Source organism: Prionailurus viverrinus, chromosome A2 (assembly GCF_022837055.1).
Source record: "Prionailurus viverrinus isolate Anna chromosome A2, UM_Priviv_1.0, whole genome shotgun sequence".
NCBI lineage: Eukaryota > Metazoa > Chordata > Mammalia > Carnivora > Felidae > Prionailurus > Prionailurus viverrinus.
Window position 1 is genome coordinate 7,864,729 of NC_062562.1, and position 15,787 is coordinate 7,880,515.

General features: G+C 46.1%; 1 protein-coding gene and 1 non-coding gene across 2 annotated transcripts in view; both read left to right on the plus strand.

Moving 5' to 3' along the window:
- Positions 1 to 4,332: 4,332 nt before the first annotated feature.
- The window catches only part of LOC125157593 (zinc finger protein 791-like), a 42,949-nt gene continuing 31,494 nt past the window's right edge, over positions 4,333 to 15,787 (plus strand). The window contains exon 1 of the mRNA XM_047844489.1: positions 4,333 to 4,440. The gene's annotated coding sequence lies outside the window, so the exon portion shown is untranslated. The remainder of the gene's footprint in view (positions 4,441 to 15,787) is intronic.
- TRNAE-CUC (transfer RNA glutamic acid (anticodon CUC)) lies at positions 7,837 to 7,909 on the plus strand. Its single transcript has one exon. It is a non-coding gene; the product is annotated as a tRNA-Glu (tRNA).

Consider the following 15,787-nt stretch of genomic DNA (forward strand, 5'->3'; position numbering starts at 1 on the left):
TCAGGTCACGATCTCACCGTCCCTGAGTTCGAGCCCCGCATCCGGCTCTGGGCTGATGGCTCGGAGCCTGGAGCCTGCTTCCGATCCTGGGTCTCCGTCTCTCTCTGCCCCTCCCCCATTCATGCTTTGTCTCTCTCTGTCTCAAAAATAAATAAACATTTTTTTAAAAAATTTAAAAAAAGCACTCAGCATACCAGGAATAGAAGGAAATTAATTAGCCTCATTGTGAACATCTGTGAAAACCCCAAACTAAAATTATTTTTAGTGGTGAAAGACTGGATGCTTTCCCCTGAAGTAAGGAACAGAACAAGGATATCTGTTCTTGCCACTTATATTTGGGGGTGTACTGGCCATATTAGCCAAAGCTGTTATCCATAAAAAGACAAAACGTATTAAGATTGGTTAGGAAGATGTAATGGCATCTCTACCTCCCACTGAGACACCTTATCTTTAGAAAACTCTAAAAATAAAAAAAATTAAAAAAACATTAAAAAAATACTCTTAAAACTGATCACTGAGTTCAGCAAATTGCTTGGATACAAGATCAATATGTAAAAATCAATTGTGGGGCGCCTGGGTGGCGCAGTCGGTTAAGCGTCCGACTTCAGCCAGGTCACGATCTCGCGGTCCGGGAGTTCGAGCCCCGCGTCAGGCTCTGGGCTGATGGCCCAGAGCCTGGAGCCTGTTTCCCATTCTGTGTCTCCCTCTCTCTCTGCCCCTCCCCCGTTCATGCTCTGTCTCTCTCTGTCCCAAAAATAAATAAACGTTGAAAAAAAAATTTAATTAAAAAAAATCAATTGTAGTGTTATACACTTGTAAGGAACAATCCGATAATGAAATTAAGAAATGCATTTACAATGAAATCAAAAGGACTAAAATATTTAGGGATAGTTTAGCAAAAGAAGTACACAGTGAGTACTCAAAAAGCTATAAAACGTGGGGGAAAGACATTAATAAACGTGTAAATAAATGGGAAAGTGGATCAGAATACTTAACATTTTGAAATGGCACTCGCCCCCAAAATGGTCTAGAGACTCAACACCATACCTGTCATGATCCCACTTCATTCCTTTATATAAATTGGCAACCTGGTTTTTAAAATTATATGGAGTTGCAAGGGAACCAGAATAACCCAAGCAGTCTCGAAAAAGAAAAGCAAAATGGTAGGGCTAACATTTCTTAAGGTCACAACTTTGAGATATGCAGTAGTAATCAAGAGAGTGTGATACTGACATAAGGGCAGACCTATATAGATCTGTGGAATAGATTTAGATTTGAGACATAAACCTATACATCTATAGTCACCTGATTTCTTGTTGGGGGGTGGTGGAAGCCAAGAATAGGGCAAGAATAGTCTTCTCATAAATTTGTGCTAAGCCAACTGGATAGCCGTAAGCAAAAGAAAGAGGTTTTATTCTTACAGGACGTCACATACAATACTTTACCAGAAAGGATAAAGACCTAAATGAAAACGATAACACACTTACATAAACATAGGAAACCATTCTAGACTTGTATTTGGCAAAGAATCCGTAGATAAGACACCGAGGGCAAGAATGGAAAAAAAACAATAGACTCCATCAAATTTGGACTTCATCAAATTAGTGACTTTTGTCCTTAAATGACACTATCAGGAAAACGAAAATACTCTTTGAAACCCTTGCTGTACTATTGCTGAGAATATAAAATCGTGTTGATGGTATATAAAACAACATGACAATTCCTCAAAAAACTACAAACTGAATTATCCTCTGATCTACCAATTCTATTTTGGGAATTGAAGGAGAATTCAAAGCAGCGATTCCAACAGTCTTACTCAGGTCATTGACCTGAGTCACATGCCTCTATGCCCCCTGGAGTTGCTTGGGACCACCATTATATGTTGTTGTTGTTGTTGAATTTTTTTTAATGTTTATTTATTTTTGAGAGTGAGACAGAGCATGAGTGGAGGAGGGAGAGAGAGAGAGAGAGGGAGACACAGAATCCAGGGCAGGCTCCAGGCTCTGAGCTGTCAGCACAGAGCCCGACGTGGGGCTCAAACCCATGGACTGTGAGATCATGACCTGAGCTGAAGTCAGACGCTTAACGACTGAGCCACCCAGGCGTCCCAGGACCACCATTATATGCTATACGACACAAACCAACATCACTCAAACTCAGTGTTTGCACAAAATCACTCAAACTCCGTGTTTATGTGGTAAGGAGGGAAGAAACTGTAATGCATATTTACTAGTTCAAGCAGAAAATCCCAAATATCTATTCCTTTGGGGGGAAAGAAAGATGTCAACTAATTATTGTTTTCATGGCAAGACATTGTTTTGCAAATAATCAGTCCTGCTTGGATACTTCCTCTCTGCCAGTCTAAGCAGATTTGAAATCACCCAAAATTAAAGAGCAGGCCTCAGAAACTTACAACACACTCCCAGGGGAAGAAAAACTGAAATCAAAATTATTAACAAATGGGATGTAATACTGGAATATCTGATTTTTTTCCTGAAACTTACCACTTTCTTACCTCCTTGGAAATATTTGGTACTTTCTTTCAAGCTCTACTAATTAAATAAATTTTACCCTATTGGAAAAAGAGAAATAAACGAGTACATCATTTTAAGGTGCCCAAACCCAGCACGGGTCAGTGCCAACAGGACAGATCACCCAGAAATTTTCAAAGGGGAAACTCTACCAAAAGCCTTCACATAGGACGTTTGTGCCCAGGAAATATACTTAGCGGAGAGGCACGTGGGTTTTATACAGGATATTCCAGGTTGTTTTTCTGTGCAATTAAAACTTTGAGTCTGTTTGAAATACACCGTGGAGGACAAATAGTTGAAAATAATGTGAATCGGAGAGAGGAAGATGGCATTTGGTAACGAAGGAGTGATCTCAAAATTTAGGCATTTATTCCAGTTCTGAGATGGACTTCCCAATGTCATGGTAATTCTCACTACTGAGCTATATACCTAAAATAGAAATTTTATAGAATGTGTATGCTACCACAATTAAAAGTATAAATTAAAAAAAAATTTTTAATGTTTATTTTTGAGAGAGAGAGAGAGAGAGAGCAAGAGCGGGGGAGGAGCAGAGAAAGAGGGAGACACAGAATCCGAAGCAGGCTCGTCAGCACAGAGCCTGACGTGGGTCTTGACCTCATGAGCGGTGAGATCGTGACCTGAGCCGAAGTTGGTCGCTTAACTGACTCAGCCACCCAGGCACCCCTAAAAGTATACATTTTAAAGCAAAAAAACTCAAACGCTTGAGAAGGCATGGAGTTCTCTAGCTGAAGTACCACATACACGCAGGTGGAGAAGGGACGGGTAGAAGCCTCAATGTTGTCAACGGTTAAAGATCATGGAACCAGTCTTTATTGCATACGGTGAGGTCATTTTTTAAAAATTTATTTATTTATTTTGGGAGAGAGCTAGTGGGAGGAGGAGAGAGAGAGGGAGAAAGAGAAAATCCCCAAATCCACACTGTCAGTGCGGTGCCACAGAGCTGACACCGATCTCAAACTCAGGAACCTCGAGATCATGACCTGAGCCAAGATTGAGTCTGATGCTTAACCGACTGAGCCACGAAGGCGCCCCGTGAGGTCATTTTTATTATGTTATTTGATTTGATTTTTCCCCCGTGAGGTCACTTTTTTTTTAATTTTTTTTTCAATGTTTATTTATTTTGGGACAGAGAGAGACAGAGCATGAACGGGGGAGGGGCAGAGAGAGAGGGAGACACAGAATCGGGAACAGGCTCCAGGCTCCGAGCCATCAGCCCAGAGCCTGACGCAGGGCTCGAACTCAGGGACCGCGAGATCGTGACCTGGCTGAAGTCGGACGCTTAACCGACTGCGCCACCCAGGCGCCCCACCGTGAGGTCATTTTTAAAGTGTTTTTGTAAACAAGGGTCACAGGTCCATGAGTGGTTTCGCGGCCTCATGCCAATGCCCCCGACCCAGGGAGGACCTCAGACCCTGTGTGTAAACCCCGCCTGGCCTGGCCCCTCTTCCTCTGAACAAGGGAGTCGCTCCACCGGAACGGACTCTGGACGCCTGTGTCCCCACGTTTACAAGGAGCTGCAGGAAGACGCCACTGTCCCCCTAGGGCCAGGACCAAGTTTTGTTTAAAAGCAAACGTCCCAGGAGGGGACAGCTTCCCGACCACCTAAAAGACTGGTTTTCGCAAGCAAGCGGACCTGCTGCCCTGTTGTCACTCAGGAGCGGAGGGGCGGGTCCTTGCGAGCGGCCCAATCAGGGCCGCGGCAGGGGCAGGTGGGTGTGGCGACGCCCCGCAGCCCCCTGGAAGCTCGAGGCCTGGCCCCGGTTCGCTTCTCACCTGCGCTTAAAAGGTCCCAGGTGGCTCTGCCGCAGCGTTAATCGCACAGTGACCTGCACCTGCCGCGGGAGCAGCAGGCACGACGAAGCCGGGCGACCCGAGAAGCCGGGAGATGGTGAGTGTGCGGGGCCGGGTGTGCCAGGACGGGGCGGAGTCCCCGCGTCCCCCGAGTCCCCGGTGGCGCCGCTCCGACCTCAGTCCCCCTCCGCGCGCGGCCTGCGGGCTGTGCGGGCAGCCGGGACCCCGCGGCGTCCTGTCCCGTCACTGCGCGCGGCCGCGTCTCTCCCGATCCGTGCGGTGACCACGGGGGGAGGGGGGGAGTCGTCAGGGGACAGTCGTGACTCCGTCTCCGGGATTCGTACGCGGGAGGTGCTGTGGTCTGGGGGGTCCCCAGCCCTTCCTGTCTCCCCAGGGGCACCCGTTTTCTCCGGAGTGTTCCAGATGTTGGGGAAACAGAGTCTCGAATCCACGACCCTTTCCCCAGCCTAGCTCTTTCTAAGGCCAGCAATAAATCCCTGACTTTCCAGATCCTACCCCGCCTCCCCAGACGCCAACTTCCCCTCTCCAGTTCACAGCATCAGTATCAACTATGTGTCCTCCGGGGTGCATTTCAAACTGACGCAGCGTACACATTATATGGATGGGCCATTTGAAACGCTTGTGATTTTTCTCTGGATGTTTTTACACGAGAGGGAAGCAGACAGTAAGCACCTGGAGCTACGTTTTAGGAACTCCTGTGCCCCTCCCCCCAGGACCTTTCCTGGGCACAGGCATGTTGCGCGGAACTCCTTTGGGTGGGCGTTCCTCTCTGAGGCTTTCCTGGGTGATCTGCCCTGTGAGCACTGCCCATCCCTAGGTTTGTCACCTTGATAACACTCAGTCACTTTTTTTTGGTGTCCAGTTTTCAATTAAATGTAAAATGTATTTAAGTGATAGATTGAGAAAGACCATATTAAATATTTCCAAACAGGGAAGACAAAGGTGAATTTCAGCTGTATATACATACGTATATACATATATATACACGTATATGTGTGTGTGTATATATATATATATATATATACACACAATTTTAGTATCACATCGCATGTGTTGACATTTCTTGTTTCTCGTTTTTCTTCCCGAGACGTTGCAGTAATATTCTGAGGTCTGTTTTGTTGCCGTTTTTAAAAAATTTTTTTAAATGTTTATTTCTGAGACAGAGCATGAGTGGGGGAGGGGCACAGAGAGAGGGAGACACAGAATCCCAAGCAGGCTCCAGGCTCTGAGCTGTCAGCACAGAGCCCGACGCGGGGCTCGAACTCACAAACCGTGAGATCAAGGCCTGAGCCGAAGTCGGGGTCGCTCAACCGGCTGAGCCACCCAGGTGCCCCGCTGTTGTTTGTTGTTGTTGTTGTTGTTGTTTTGTTTTTTGGTGAGGGGGAAGGAGAGCAATTTCAACTATAATTCCAGCACTTTGAGCATTCAAGTCCGATTGTTTATAGGACAGTTTCTTGCCATGGAAGTAATGTTTACTATCTTTATTTTATGAAAGTAATAAATACTTATGGATTTTCTTGTTGAACTAGAAAAATGCCTTACAAGTTTCTCCATCTTTTCTACATAAAATTGGGTTTGTGTGATCTTCCTAGATTCTTCATATACTGGGTTTGTGTCATTAAAAATACTACTATAGGGGCACCTGGGTGGCTCAGTCGGTTGAGCGTCCGACTTCAGCTCAGGTCACGATCTCGCGGTCCGTGAGTTCGAGCCCCGCATCAGGCTCTGGGCTGACGGCTCAGAGCCTGGAGCCTGCTTCTGATTCTGTGTCTCCCTCTCTCTCTGCCCCTCCCCCATTCATGCTCTGTCTCTCTCTGTCCCCAAAATAAATAAACATTAAAAAAAAAATTTTAAATACCACTATAGTCCAAAGCAATGTGACAGAAGCCTATGGCTGGCGACCTAAGCTAGGCTCCCCGCCCCCTTCCTCACAGAGTCTGCAAAGGGAAATACCTTCAAGGTCCAGCTGGTTCTTCCTGAGGAGCCTCTGCAGGTGTTTTTACCTGCTCACACCTACCTCGGAAGGAGGCTTTTCTTTCTTTTTTAAATGTTTATTTATTTTTGAGAGAGAGAGACAGTGCAAGTGGGGAAGAACAGAGAGAGAGGGAGACACAGAATCTGAAGCAGGCTCCAGGCTCTAGGCTCTGAGCTGTCAGCACAGAGCCCGATGCGGGGCTCAAACCCATGAACTGTGAGATCGTGACCTGAGCTGAAGTCGGACGTTCAATGTACTGAGCCACCCAGTGCCCCCAGAAGGAGCCTTTATATGGAGAGAAGCTACAGAGCCTGGAAAGCTGGGGATGCTTGTGCACAAAGGGGTGGGGAGGAGATGCCCTTTCTAGGTAAGTGTGGATCCCTTGGTCCCGTGTCTAGACCCAGGTTGGAGTTTTGCATCCACATGTAAGTGCACAGAGTGTCATTTGTTTGTATTGAGAAAGCCTGTGAAAGTCAGGAGGTCTGTGTCCGGGCTAGGGCTCGTGAATTTGGGAGTTCATTTGGGTAACAACCTACAAGTGAATCCTGCTGAGAGTTTCCTCACTTGGAGAACAGCAGCCTTAGGGAGAGAGGGGTTCCACTAGGCCCCGGGGGAGGGAGGGAGTTCAGGGGTCCCAGGGTTCATTCCTGTGGCTGCTCAGGTATCCTTCCTCCCCCGCCCCACTCCCTACCTTAGCAGGGATCTTCCAACTCCAGGGATTCTGTCTCCACTGGAAGTGTCTGGAGTGTGTTTAAAACTCTGACTGTGACTTTCCTTCTGTCCTGTGAGGAGCTGGCTGCTCGTCTGTGCTGAGCTCAATATTTATGTTTCTTTTCTCCGGATTCCGTTAATGGATTGAGTATTGCAGTCCTTTGCTTCTAGTTTCCCTTAGCACTTTAATTCTGCTGCCTGTGGGAGAAATAACATTTTTGTTTGTTTGTTTGTTTCTCGGGCTTGAAAATGTAAGTTGATTGAGAGAGATGAAGGCAGTAAGACAGGAAAACTGCAGAACTAAATAGAACTTTTTGTTCCTTTTAGGCAAAGGTTTGAGATGAATGTGCTTGAGCTTTCCGGTACAATTTTTCATTTTTACATCAGTGTTTACGCATGTCCTTAGGGGACAGTGGCATTTAAAAGGGTAAAGAGGATGCCTGGGTGGCTCAGACTCTTGTTCGGCTCAGGTCATGATCTCACAGTTCATGGGATCGAGCCCTAGGTCATTGGGCTCTGCCCTGACAGCACAGAGCCTGCTTGGGATCATCTCTCTCTCTCTCTCTCTCTCCCTCTCCCTCTCCCTCCCTCTCTCCCCCTCTCTCCCTCCCCCTCTCTCCCCCTCTCTCCCTCCCCCTCTCTCCCCCTCTCTCCCTCCCCCTCTCTCCCGCCTCCCTCCCTCTCAAAATAAACACTTAAAAGAATTAAAAAGAAAAAGATTTGAAAATATTCATTTTTTTATGGTTTCACTTTTGTAACTGTGCTTAAAGGAATTCAATCTGGGGCACCTGGCTGGCTCAGCTGGTGGAGCGTGCGACTCTCGATCTCAAGGTTGTGGGTTCGAGCCCTATGTTGGGTATAGAGATTACTTAAAAATAAAACCTTTATTTTTTTTTTTTAATTTTTTTTTCAACGTTTATTTATTTTTGGGACAGAGAGAGACAGAGCATGAACGGGGGAGGGGCAGGGAGAGAGGGAGACACAGAATCGGAAACAGGCTCCAGGCTCTGAGCCCTCAGCCCAGAGCCCGATGCGGGGCTCGAACTCACGGGCCGCGAGATCGTGACCTGGCTGAAGTCGGACGCTTAACCGACTGCGCCACCCAGGTGCCCCTAAAACCTTTAAAAAAAAAAAAAGGGAATTAAATCTTAGAATGGTTTCCTATGTACAAAAGTTAAAATTGAATAAAGACTGCTAACTAGTAAAACACAGTGTCTACCAACTTCTATTTTAAGTATATCCGTGAGATAGAAAGTTTAACATAAGAAAACTCACTGTCCAAACATCCTGCTCCCCTCCAGTGCTGTGACTCCAGCCATCTCCAAATACACACTGTCGATCATTTCATGAACTTCCTGTTGGTGTTAGTTTTTTATATAGAAATAAGCCACTTTTATATAGAAATAAGTAGAAATATTCTTCTTGCCCATGTGTGTCCTTATAATCAGCCAGACTCCACATCTTTTCATGTTTGCTGACCGCTGACTCCTCACCACCCCCTCCCTTTCCCTTATCTCCACCACCTGGACAAAGCGACAAGAAAGTCCAGAGGCTCAGGGTGCCTAGGTGGCTCGGTCAGTTGGGCGTCGGACTTCAGCTCAGGTCACGACCTCACGGCTCGTGGGTTCGAGCCCCGCGTCGGGCTCTGCACTGACAGCTCGGAGCCTGGAGCCTGCTTCGGATTCTGTGTCTCCCTCTGTCTCTGTCCCTCCCCTGCTCATGCTCTGTCTCTCTTTCTCTCTCTCTCACTCTCAAAAATAAATGCACATAAAAAAAAAGTCCAGAGGCTCCCTTATATGGCACTGGCCTCAGATTCCGAGCACACGAGTCCCTGTGTGCAAAACTCTTGCCCTGGCCCCACCCCCGACAAATATTCTTTGCTTGACCAAACTTGTGTCAGGCTCCTAAACCTTCTCGTAGGTCTATCTGGGTAGCTCCCTGTAAAATTCAGTTTTAGCAAGAACCCTGCTAGGTCAGCTGAACCAGAATCCTCCCCACCCCTTCCATGTCTGACCACCCTTGATAGCTGATCAAGTTCCTCCCCCCCTCCCCCCCAACTTATCCCCCAGTTGAAAGTGATCCCCCTGGCCTGTCTTCAGTAAGAATCCTGTTAGGTCGTTTCAGCCAGAACCCTCTTACCCCTGATTTTTCTCTGAGTCCTTTTCCGTCCACTGACCTCCACCCTGTTCTCTGGCCATGAACTCCCACCTGCCCATGCTGTGTCCAGAGTTGAGCCTCATCTCGTTTCTCATCCCCTGTGGAAATCCCATCACAGGTGTCTCTACACCCGTCACGATGGTTCTGAATGAAACCATCTTAAACTCATCTGCACTCCCATCTTTGACAAGTGCCACTGAATGTTTTTTCACTAACCCCCCAGCCACAGTGAAACCCCATTCCAGGCTCCTTTCCTAGCTTTCTGAAGCCAGTTCAGAGCTGCTTGAGAGACTGACCCTGCCCTCCCCTCTCCTGGATCTCAATTATGTGAGTCATGTGAGGCCTAAGCCTTTTCCTACCCTCCTGGTGTATGGGGGTGGGCCTCAGTCTTAATGCAGGAACTGCGTATCTGCATGTGACCAGAACAGGTGGCCATGAGCAGCATGTCTGGACAAAACCACTGCCCGTGGGTCTGTGTTCTCTTACTCTGACTTGCTCACCTGCTCTGCTCCATGACAGTGGCATGTCCTGTGGGCTGCTAGGTCCTGGGGAGCTCATGTTATATGCTGTGCTGCCCTGTCTTGGGGCAAGCCTACCAACCCGAAGTTCTCGATTCAACCGACCAGAGTTCTAGGATTCCTAGGCCTTTCAGAGCAAAATTGGGGCCTCCTTACAGTGGTCCTGGGTCAATGTGTTTGCAGAGATTTATCTGTGTGTCAGAAGGAAGCTGTGATAGAGGCAGAGTTGGCCCTGAGATATCCCTGGGGGTGGGGGTGGGAGAGAGGACTATGCAAGAGGAGGCCATATCAAGAGGTCACTCCTGAAACAGCTCCCGTTTAAAAAGAGGAAGAGGTGGGTGCCTGGGTGGCTCAGTCGGTTCAGTGGTCCGACTCTTGATTTCAGCTCAGGTCATGATTTCACAGTTGTGGGGTTGAGCCCCGAGTCGGTCTCTGAATGTGGAACCTGCTTTGGATTCTCTTTCTGTCTGTCTGTCTGTCTGTCTCTCTGTTCATGCTTGCACTCTCTCAATAAATAAATAAACTTAAAGAGAAAAAGAGGAGAAGAGAGAAGAAAGGCAGTCATTAGAATGTGCGGTAAGTCCTGATCCCACATGCTAGAGGACTCACCAGGATCTTAAACGCCTCTGCTGCTGCCTCCCTGTCCGTATTGCAGCAATGACTGTGACCCACAAGGTTCTAGAGGACAATACCCCCGGCCTCACTGCGGCACAGCAAAGGTATCAGCTGAAACTGACTTAGGTCCGGGATCTTTAAAACCTATACGCCAACAAGTCGTCGCAGGGGAGTTTCCTGATGGCACTGATTTGAGGCTCTCTGGAGGAAAAAATATACAAACATCAGGGCAGTCTCTTTCTCTGCCCTTCCCCCACTCGCACTCAAAAATACAAAACTTTTAAAAAATTTTTTAATTAAATAAAAATTAAAAAATAAATATCAGGGTAGAGAGGACCCTCCTTTCCCTGAAGTTCATCCAGTGACCAAAAAATCCCCAAAAAGCAAAATCGGGAAGGAACAAAAGAGAAAAATACTAAAAGGTCCACAATTTTACCAAATTGGAAATCCAAAATATGCTAAAGGAAGAATTTACACAACAAAAAAGATTGCAGGGCACTATATAAACCCTTTAAAAGACACACGGTTTGGGGGCCTCTACAACACAGATTCCGAATTAATTTTGCCAACTGCTTCAATGCATTAATTCCGAAACCTTCATGCAAATGATACTAAGGCTCAAATTCTATCCCAGAAAATTTAAGCAAGTTACCCCTGATAATGTAGGGGAGTTCCTGAGTATAAAATAGGGGACAAATAGATATATCTCACCTTAACCCTTTCCTCAGTTTCTTGCCAGGTACATAGTTCTGGAAGAGGCGACTTTTCTATCTTCAGTATGATGTTAGCTGTGCATTTGTCATATATGGCTTTTATGCTATTGAGGTACATTCTTTTTTTTTAAGTTTCTTTATTTATTTTGAGATAGAGATTATGTGCAAGTGGGGTAGGGGCAGAGAGAGAGGGAGAGAGAGAATTCCAAGCAGGCCCATGCAGGACCTGATCTCACGACCCTGAGATCCAACTGAGCCACCTAGGTGCCCCGAGGTACATTCTTTCTCTACCTAATTTGTTTTATTTCATCATTAAAGGATGTTGGATGTTGTCAAATGCCTCCCCTGCACCTGCTGAGATGATCATATGACTTTTATCTTTCATCTTGTTAATTGGGTATAGCACATGTATTGATTTGCATATGTTGAACCATCCTTGCATACCAGGGATAAATTCACTTGATCAAGTTGTATAAGCCTTTTAGTGTGCTGTTGAATTTAATGTACTAGTATTTTGTAAAGGATTTTTAAAAAAAATTTAATGTTTATTTATTTTTGAGAGAGACAGAGACCGAGCACAAGCAGGGGAGGGGCAGAGAGAGAGGGAGACAGAGAATCTGAAGCAGGCTCCAGGCTCTGAGCTGTCAGCACAGAGCCTGACGCGGGGCTCAAACTCACAAACTGCAAGATCATGACCTGAGCCGAAGTCAGTCACCCAACTAGCTGAGCCACCCAGGCGCCCCTTAATTTTCTTTCCTTAGAGTGTCCTCGTCTGACTTTGTTATCTATGTAATGCTGGCCTCAGACACCTGGCTGGCTCAGTTGGCTAAGCATTGATGGTACAGAGCCTGCTTGTGATTCTCTCTTTCCCTCTGTCTCTGCCCCTCCCCCTCTCACACTATTGCTGTCTGTCTCAAAATAAATACACTTTTAAAAACTTTAATAGGGGAGCCTGGGTGGCTCTGTCGGTTAAGTGTCCGACTTAGGCTCAGGTTATGATCTCACAGTTCATGAGTTCGAGCCCTGCATCAGGCTCTGTGCTGACAGCTGGGAGCCTGGAGCCTGCTTAGGATTCTATGCCTCCCTCTCTCTCTGCCTCTCTCCCACTCATGCTCTGTCTACCCTTTCTCTCCAAAATAAATAAACATTAAAAAAATTTTCTTTAAAACTTTAATAACGGGCACCTGGGTGGCTCAGTCGGTTAAGCATCCGACTTCAGCTCAGGTCATGATCTCGCAGTTCACGAATTTGAGCCCCACATTGGGCTCTGTGCTGACAGCTCACAGCCTGGAGCCTGCTTCAGATTCTGTGTTTCTGTCTCTCTCTCTGCCCCTCTCCTGCTCACACTCTGTCTTGCTCTTTGTCAACAATAAATTTTAAAATATATATTTAAAAAAAAACTTTAAAAAATATAATGCTGGCCTCATAAAATGATTTTGGAAATATTTCCTCCTTTCTAATTTGTTGCAAGAGTTTGAGAAGAGTTAGTATGAATTTTTAACTTTTTTTTTGAGAGAGAGAGAGAGAGACAGAGCATTTGTAAGGGAGGGACAGGGAGAGAAGGAGACAGAGAATCTGAAGCAGGCTCCAGGCTCTGAGCTGTCAACACAGAGCCCGACGTGGGGCTCAAACTCTCCAACCGCCAGATCACGACCTGAGCCAAAGTTGGATGCTTAACCGACTGAGCCACCCAGGTGCTCCAGGAATTTTTTAAGTGTTGGGTAGAATTCACCAGTGAAGCCATCTGGTCCTGGGCTTTTCTTTGTTGGGCGTTTTTTTTGATTCCTGATTCGATTTCCTTACTCCTTACTGAGTTTTGATTTTCTGTTTCATGATTCAGTCTTAGCAAGTTGTATGTTTAAAGGAATTTATACTTGTAGGTTATCAAATTTGTTAACATATATTTAGTCATAGTAGTCTCTTACGATACTTTGAATTTCAGTGCTATCAGTTATAATTTCTCCTTTTTCCTTTCTGATTTTATTAATCTTCATTTAGCTAAACGTTTGTCAGCTTGGTTTATCTTTTTCTTTTTTTTTAAGTTTATTTATTTATTTTGAAAGAGAGAGAGAATGAGCAGGGGAGGGGCAGAGCGAGAGGGGGACCGAGGATCTGAAGCAGGCTGTGCACTGACAGCAGCGAGCCCGATGTGAGACTTGAAATCACAAACCGTGAGATCATGACCTGAGCCGAAGTCGGACGCTCAACTGACTGAGCCACCCAGGTGCCTCTCCAGCCATTATTTCTTTTTTTTTTTTAATTTTTTTTTTAACGTTTATTTATTTTTGAGACAGAGAGAGACAGAGCATGAACGGGGGAGGGTCAGAGAGAGAGGGAGACACAGAATCCGAAACAGGCTCCAGGCTCTGAGCCCTCAGCACAGAGCCTGACGCGGGGCTTGAACTCACGAACCGCGAGATCATGACCTGAGCTGAAGTCGGATGCTTAACCGACCGAGCCACCCGGGTGCCCCGAGCCATTATTTCTTTAAGCGTTCTGCCATTCTCTCTTCTTCTGGAATTTCCATTATGTGCATATTGTTTATTTTACAGGTGTCCCCTAAGTCTCATAACCTTTCTTCACTCCTTTTTGTTCATTTTTCTTTTCTTCTCCTTCATCTGTATGATTTCTAATGACTGGTCTTCAAGTTCACAGATTCTTTCGTCGTATTCATCAAGTCAGCTCTTGAGCCTCTCTGTTTGCATTTCTTTTTTTCATTTCACTTTTCCTTCAGTGCTGGAATTTCTATTTGGGTTCTTTATGATTTCTACTCTCTGCCATACTTCTTGCTTTGTTCATGTATTGTTTTCTTGATTTCATGGAGTTGTCTGTAGAGGCCGCTTTTGGACAACAGGCTTGTGCAATGGAACCATGATCAAGGCAGAAGAGCCCAAAGTGACTCCAACCCCCCTGGCTGAATACAGACGGGCCCGTCAGGCCACCCGTCTCAAAATATCCATAATCCCTAACTGACCAATGGGCTACTTAGCTCTAGGCACAGTTACCAAAGAAGGGAAAATTCCATAGGTCACTATACCCCCTTACCTTCCCTCTCTAACAACAGGCCCTGTTCACAGCCTCCTTTGCTGTCCTGCCTGCTGCTCCCTTGCAGTGTGTTCGATAAACTTCTCCATTCTGCCTCGGGTGAATCCTTTCAACTGTCCGCACCACTGGCTTCCACCCGATTGTCACCCCACGCTTGGGGGTCCCCATCTGATCGAGAGAGACACCACGTTGTCTATCTGGGCTCTTGTGAAGCTTTCTGAGCTTTCTTGGAACAATTATATCAGGCAACTTGCAGATCTCTATTTCTATTGGATAAGTTACTAGAAAATTGTTGTGTTCCTTTGTGTGTGTGTGTGTGTGTGTGTGTGTGTGTGTTCGTTCCTTGAATTCCTTGAAGTCTCACATTGGTGTCTTTGCATGTGAGGAAGTAGCCACTTTCTCCAGTCTTTACTAACTCACTTTGGGAGAGAAACACCGTCACCAGTCAGCCCAGCTAGGGATTCTGAGGCTCTCTCAGATCTTTTCTACTGATGTACCTGCTTCATACCTCCAGCCCCCTCATTAGGGGTAATTCTGAAGATTATACACCTTCTTTTGATCCCTCAAAGCCAGGCCAGGTGCTGAGAGCTTCCTTTTTGTTTCCCCTAGGGTGGTACCCTGAAGTGCTCAAGTTTGTGCATTCTTTTCTCTTTTTTTTAAGTTTTTTTTTTTTTTTAAATTTAAACGATCTCTGTACCCAATGTGGGGCTCGAACTCACAATCCTGAGATCAAGAACTGCATGCTCTACCAACTGAGCCAGCCAGGTGCTCCTGTGCACCTTTTTCTAATCCCACTGAGTTGAGCCCTCTGAATGCATGTGCTTACAAGACATTAAGAGGCTTGTACTCACTGTCTGGGCTACAAGGGAGCGGATCATATGGGTGGGAGTGAGGTGTATGGAGTATTGAGCGTGCCCATGGGCCATTTGGGAGTGTCCACGGGCATTGCCTCCGAAGTGGCTGAAATGCAAGCATCCAGATCGAATATGCAAGCACTTAGTAGGATCCGCAGTCATTTGTTGAGTTCCAAGCTCTGGTTGCCTTAGGTCTTTCCAAGTCCTTCCCTGCTCCCAGCCTTCCAGCCACTCAGCTGTGTTGATATCCTCAGTATTTTCGGTGAGACAGGAAAGTGGTGAGCCTTCTGAACAGCATCCCACACCACCGGGGGAATCCAAGTGCTCTCTTATAACGTTTCACTTTCCCCATGGGGGGAATTATGGGCCAACACCGTCTCTCTTGGGAAGGAGCTGTGCTGCCTTTGGGGAGAAGGTGACACAGGTAAAATAAAACCACTCTTCTTACCTCCTCATGGGGTCTATTCTCAGAGTTTTTGCTCCTTCGGGGTGCGTGAACTGGACCACTGGAAATTTCCACAGAGGTACTCTCATCATTGGGTGGCTTTCAAAATCGGTGCCTGGTGGGGATATGACAGTAGAAAACTTCTATTCCACCATCTTGCTGACCTCTCTTATTGACCCATATGATATTTGGGTGTGTGGAGATTTCCCAACCATTGTTCTGTTATTGATTTCCAAGTTAATATAATTTTGGTTTACAAGCATAATTTTCTTTTTCTTTCTCTCTCTCTCTCTTTCTCTTTCTTTCTTTCCCTTTCTTTCCTTCTTTCTTTTCTTTTCTCTTTTCCTTCCTTCCTTCCTTCCTTCCTTCCTTCCTTCCTTCCTTCCTTCC